The 6,309-nt window shown below is 43.1% G+C and overlaps 1 pseudogene; it reads right to left on the bottom strand.

Annotated features, from left to right (window-relative positions):
- Positions 1 to 2,487: 2,487 nt before the first annotated feature.
- Positions 2,488 to 4,013, bottom strand: LOC102441392 (annotated as a pseudogene).
- Between the last annotated feature and the right edge of the window lie 2,296 nt (positions 4,014 to 6,309).

Raw genomic sequence — 6,309 nt, 5'->3', positions numbered from 1 at the left:
GCCTCCTACATGCCCCCTGACTGGGGATAGAACCTGAAACCTAGGTATGTGCCCTGACTGTGAATCGAACCTGCAACCAATTGAGCCACTTAACCAGGGCCAACTCACTGTCTTGATGGGAGTCCCCTTCTCTCTCAGGGTTCCTCATTAGCTTATCATTAGTCTCCCTACTAACATGTAAACTCCCCATCTGTATGGACCATTTCACATGGCCAGGGCCTCAGAGGGCCTAGTCTCACAGAAGAGGCTCAGTGACTACAGTTGTCTGATTAAAACCTGGTCCCACCTTAGCCTTGACTGGCAAAGTGACATTTAGCAATGATCTTACTTTTTCTTGGGTTCCAATCTCTTCCTCTGTGAATGAGCTCTACTCCAGAATTTGACAATTCTCTGACCTGTGGTACTGGCCTCTGTGACATGCCACCCAGCATGCTAGGTGTGGATGAAGAGGGAAATATTCTTCTTCACTTCCTTCCTCCTCCATCTTTCTCAGAGGAGCTTTGGAAAAGATCTGAAGCAGAAAGGCAAAGTGGAGTAAGCAAAGTTTAACTGAGTGCCAAGGTCTGTGATGGGCTCCCCATATTTTTTTCTCTTGTACTTAAAAATAATTTAATTATCAAAACAACCCTTTCAAGTGGTTGCCATTATCTCTTTTTTACAGGTGAGTTAACTGAAGTTTCAAAAAGGTGAACAATTTGCAGAGTCATCAGATTGTATGGCAGACTGACTGCAGGGTTCCTGTCCTTCTGCTCACTCTATTGCCTCCCCAGGTCTAATCAGAGGGTGTAGGATATGTGGAAAGAGTATCAGTTGTGGTATTAGCCTCTGTCTTAAGTTTGAAATGGACTTCTACTTTCTTTAGGTTGTGATGCCTTGAGCAGTTTACTTAACATCTCTGAGCTTCAGGTTCCTCACCAGTAAAGTGAGCAAATGGGACAAGATCTCTGTGGCCTGATGGGTATTCACTTGGCCCTGGGGAGGTGCAGGTGAGCACTGTGCTCTGAGTGGGTTTCACCAGGCCAGGAGTTCAGGTGTGTTTCAACCTCTGCTCTGTCCTGTCTCTAAGTCTGAGAGGAGCCAAAATAATGGATACCTCAAGGGCAGCAGGTTTCTGAGGGAAGGCTCACCTCACTTGCACTGAAAACTCCACGAAGGATCAGAGAGTCCACAGGTCTGTAGTGCCACCTAAGTGCCAACCCCTAAGTGTCACCACCTGACATGTGTGATGTGTTAGTTTCAGGACATTGCTACAGTACTTTGGACATTACAAAGTCCCCCTCTTCTAACCCTCGGGCCCATTTGTACCATCTCCTTAAGTTCTATCTTAGAAAATACCTGTCTGTTGAGTCTTGTTTATTCTGGAGAGGCTGAAGTTTTCACAAAAAGGTCTTCATTCTTACTCCTTCAAGCTGTGAACTCTTCTGCAGACTGCTGCTATGGCCTCCTCCCTTCTAATCTCTTTATACTGTTCTCTCAGCCTCTTCAGATCAAAATCCTGCTCATCTTTCAAAGTTTAACCCTTGGCCACCTTCCCTAATCTCTTCAACTCAAGTTAAATCCTTTGATGCCCTTTCCAACCTTTATTATGGCATTTGTGTCAGAGTTCTGTGGGTTTCTGTTTCTACACAAGGATGGTGATCTCCTTAAGGGCATTTGTCTCTGTCACCTCCAATACTGGGCCCTTAATAAATGCTTGAGTGAGTGAATAAGAGAATGACTAAAGAATTTGATGGTCTTCATTCCTTTCCTCTGCTACTGATCAACTTGAAATGACATTTAAACATTTTTTACTGCTCTTTGCTCCTTTCTCTCATTTTTTCTTTTCTCTTCTTCCTTCTCATGGCCCAAAACAGCACAGTCAGAGTCAGGGGTGGCCAAGTAACATGCATAGGAGGTTCCAAAATTCTCCAGCTGGTCTTTTTCCTAGACCTCCAGAGGTGGAGTACCTAGAACCATTTATACTGCTTATCTGGAATGCATTTACTCTTAAGAATTGACTCCCAAACCTTCTTCCACTATATTTTAGAGAAGATGTAGAGCTGCTCTTTTTTCCTATATGGGTCTCTGTTTCTCCAATCAGAAGGTATAATCTAGGGAGAACAAAAGTGTACCCAGTCTGTGAGGACCTGCATATAAGTTGATGCTCAGAACAGTGGGTCTCTGCTCAGGCCAAGAATGTCCTCAGGATATTTCCTCATTGCAGTTCTCTTCTTCTTCCACCTCAATTCCAAAAAGGAAATGCTCAGCTTTCTAGCTATTTTGAGGCTGAGTTATGGGAGCGCCCCAGCAGTGTCAGGCTGGCTTGTGGTCGCTGCAGAATCCCAACGAGTTGTGAGTTGGCAGTCAGGGCTCAGGGAGAGTAAGAGAAGGGAGCATGCTTCTAATTCTGGGGAGGGGGAATAAGGGTATCTAATGACTGTAGATACCATCTGGATTTTCTTTTTTTAAATATACATAATTTTATTACAAAATTTTTTTAAAAAAACAAAATGCAACAGTCTAGAAAACCCAAAATTTACTATTGATACTAATTCCTATGAGTTTGCTGTGCTACCATACACAAGAAATTAAAGAAACCATTAAATATTTAGAAACATTTAACATCAGAAGCCTTAAAATCTAACTGTATGTAGTAGCCCCTCAAAAAGCTACAACCTGCATTTTTTTTATAAAAGTATTTTCTCTACAAAGAATCTTATCAGCTATACAAAAATCTGTACAGTTTTTATACTGAAGCTAATATTTTTTTTAATTTTTTTTTTATTTTATTTTTCGCTAAAAGTATTACAAAGGGTATTACATAAGTGTCCTTTTTTCCCCCCCACCCTTGACAAGCCCCTGCCCTCCCTTACCCCCCAGTGTCTTATGTCCATTAGTTATGGTTATATGGATGCATACAAGTCCTTCGGTTGATCTCTTATTCCCCTCCCTCCTGTCCCCCAACCCTCCCTGGCCTTCCCACTGCAGTCCGACAATCGGTTTGAGGCAGCTCTGCCACTGTATTTATTATTGTTCAAAAGTTTGTAATGGTCTTAATTATCCATGAAAGAGTGAGATCATGTGGTATTTTTCCTTCATTGACTGGCTTGTTTCACTTAGCATAATGCTCTCCAGTTCCATCCATGCTGTTGCAAATGGTAAGAGTTCCTTCTTTTTAACAGCAGCATAGTATTCCATCGTGTAGATGTACCACAGTTTTCTAATCCATTCATCTACTGATGGGCACTTAGGCTGTTTCCAGATCTTAGCTATGGTGAATTGTGCTGCTATGAACATCTGGGTGCATATACTGAAGCTAATATTGAGCTGCACTTGGATTCACATTCTTAGCAAAACAATTGCCTGAGAGCACACACACAGACTCCGCACACATCATTACAGGACAGCCTTTATTCTTCATCTTCATCCTCTTCGTCATCATCATCTTCCTCTTCCTCCTCCTCCTCATCTTCTGGTTCATTTTTCTTCTTTGGCCAGTTGGCCTGCCAGGGCCCTTCTTTCCCACTTCACTTTTGCCCTTGGCACGGTATGCAGCAATATCCTTTTCATATTTCTCCTTTAGCTTAGCTGCTTTTTGTTCATATGGTTGCTTATCTTTGGCTGATTGTTCAGACCACATTTCACCCAATTTTTTTGCAGTATCCCCAATGGATAGACCAGGGTGTTCACTTTTGATCTTTGGGCGATGTTCAGAGCAAAACAGGAAGAAGGCAAATGGAAGCCTTTTAGGAGCATTGGGATCTTTTTTCTTCCCTTTCTTGTCACCTTTGGGGGGAACATAATTTTTCATCTCCCGGTCATAGCGAGCTTTGTCACTCTTTGCCATATCTTCGAACTTTGACTTTTCCTTTGCAGACATGGTCTTCCACCTCTCCGAACATTTCTTGGAGAATTCGGAAAAATTGACGGAAGAGTCGGGGTGTTTCTTCTTGTGCTCCTCCCGGCAGGTCTGCACGAAGAAGGCATACGAGGACATCTTGCCCTGTGGCTTGTTGGGGTCTCCTTTGCCCATGATGACAGACTGTGTCCACCTGGTGGTAGGTTTTCCTTAGAGTCCCGCCGAGCAGCCCGGTCCGACCGAGACGCTGCCTCGCTGGGCTCTGGCATGAACTGGTTTATCGCTAAGCCAATCCTCAGCCTCCCATCTGGATTTTCTAACTCGTGGGGTTGAGAGTCTGACTCCAAGAACCTCCAAAAGACTTCATCCCCTGGTCCTGCTCTATTCAGGATCTACTAGTGTTTGTAAGTCTGCTTCTTGACGGAGGCTTCCACATCCTGAGGACCTATAGCACTCAGGAGGGAGCCTAAAAGCAGGGCATCAACCTCTATCCTGGGCTGGAGCTCCGGCCTTAACATTAACTATGCCCTTGCTGATCCTTTCTGCCTTTAGGGTCTTCCCACAGGTTTAATTCTATCTATCCCATGGAAACCTCTATGCCTGCCTAATTCTCCTTACTTCATAAAACTTCTTGGCTCTGAACTTCCCCAGAGGGCATTTATTTCAAATCAACAAAAATTCCTTGAGATTTTGGTCTCTGCCTTCAAGGAGTCTTTAACTTTGTAGTTGTTACTGAATAGAGTCCAATTACTCAGTAGTTGCCAGTCAAAAGACAACTCCTAGACGATGATTTTAGAAGGAGCAAACTTTATTGGCAGCACACTATGTGTGTGTGTGTGTGTGTGTGTGTGTGTGTGTGTGTGTGAGAGAGAGAGAGAGAGAGAGAGAGAGAGAGTTTCCAGTGTTGTGTCTCTGAACAAAGGATTGGATTTGTCTTTATTCAGGGATATCATGCATAAACAAGGTGAGCTTTGTCATCGAATGTATAGGTAGGGGCATTTCTGTGCCTTTGCAGTTAGAAAACATATCTATTCATACATCACATGTTCAAAAATGGTGGAAAACCTCTGCCCTTGGGAGATTTTGGTATTATAATGAAGGTACAGTGAGAAAAGCTCATGGGAGGTCAGTAGAGGGTTCTTTGGTCAGCCCTGGTGGTTCAAGTCGGATCAGCCCCTGGTCCTACAAATTTCATCCTAGGCTTGCTCCTGAAAAGACAGCTTTGGCAGCCATCAATATCAGCAATGGTGTAGGTATGAAAAGAAGTTTAACTAGCCCTTCTGTTAAAGTTTTAGCAAATTATAGGTTGTGGTTACACAAACCTCATAACATCTAGGGTGATCTAAATGGGTTTACAGGTTAATCTAAGCAAAGTTATAAATTCTAAATAAAAGTTAGTCTGTTGTGTTTTTGTTTTTTAACGAAAAAAAAAACAACAAAAAAGAAAACAAAAGAAAAGAAAAAAGAAGGAAAGAAAGGAAACCTCAAATAAGCTGCCCAAGGCCTAATGGTAAGGCTGAGATTTGCCCTCGGGACAAGTGTGACTTCAGAGCCTGTAATCTCTACCTATGTGCTGTGAGAGTTCTTACTTTTTTGGTTAACTAATTTCTGGAATAATGTTAAATTCTGAGCCAGATTGATGTTTAATCCTAGGTTTCTGAAATAAAAAGTATGAAATTATTTTGGAAACTTTCAAAAAGTTATTTTGGAACTGTTTTGAATCATCTCTTAATGGATTTAGAGTGCCTAATCTTGAAGAAATCATGGATAATGTGCGTATTGCTTATTTATGGGAAAATATGAATATACATGAATATCTATATATAAAAGCCTAAGTGACCACCTGACTGTCCGACTGTCTGACTGGTAGCTATGAGGTGCAATGACCACCAGGGGGCAGACGCTCAATGCAGGAGCTGCCCAGCGACAGCAACTTTGCAGAGTGCCCTCTCTCACTCCGGGACCCCTCGGGGGATGTCAGACTGCTGGTTTCAGCCTGATCCCCACAGGCCAGGCTGAAGGACCCTACCTGCCGGAGGGACCCCGCTCACTCCACAGATGCCCTTCAAACCCTGGTGCTGCCCCAGGTGCAGCTGGCTGGGGAGGGACCATGGGAGATTGGCTCCAGGGTGTTTCTGGCCCATCTCACCTAGTCCCGCTGGCCACCTCCTAATTAATTTCCTTTCATTGTGCACAAATCCATACACCAGGCCTCTAGTAATAGTATATATATGGAACTGTATATGAATATATTAAGATTCTATAACACACACAAAAATAGTTAGGCTCTGCTAGGCTACCTGCAAGGCTCTATTTATAAAGTCTAGGTTACCTAGTGAAAATAAGACACTTCTACAAAAAGCAAAATGCAGAATGTGGTGAGTGTTTCAGCAGTTGGGGAAGCAAATGGCTACTGGAGCCTAGAGAAGGAGATCATTTCCAAATGAGTAGAGGGAAGAAGGGAAGGGTAA

The sequence above is a fragment of the Myotis lucifugus genome, unplaced genomic scaffold (assembly GCF_000147115.1).
Source record: "Myotis lucifugus unplaced genomic scaffold, Myoluc2.0 scaffold_29, whole genome shotgun sequence".
In the NCBI taxonomy this organism is placed as follows: domain Eukaryota; kingdom Metazoa; phylum Chordata; class Mammalia; order Chiroptera; family Vespertilionidae; genus Myotis; species Myotis lucifugus.
This window is presented reverse-complemented; position numbering and strand designations above follow the sequence as displayed.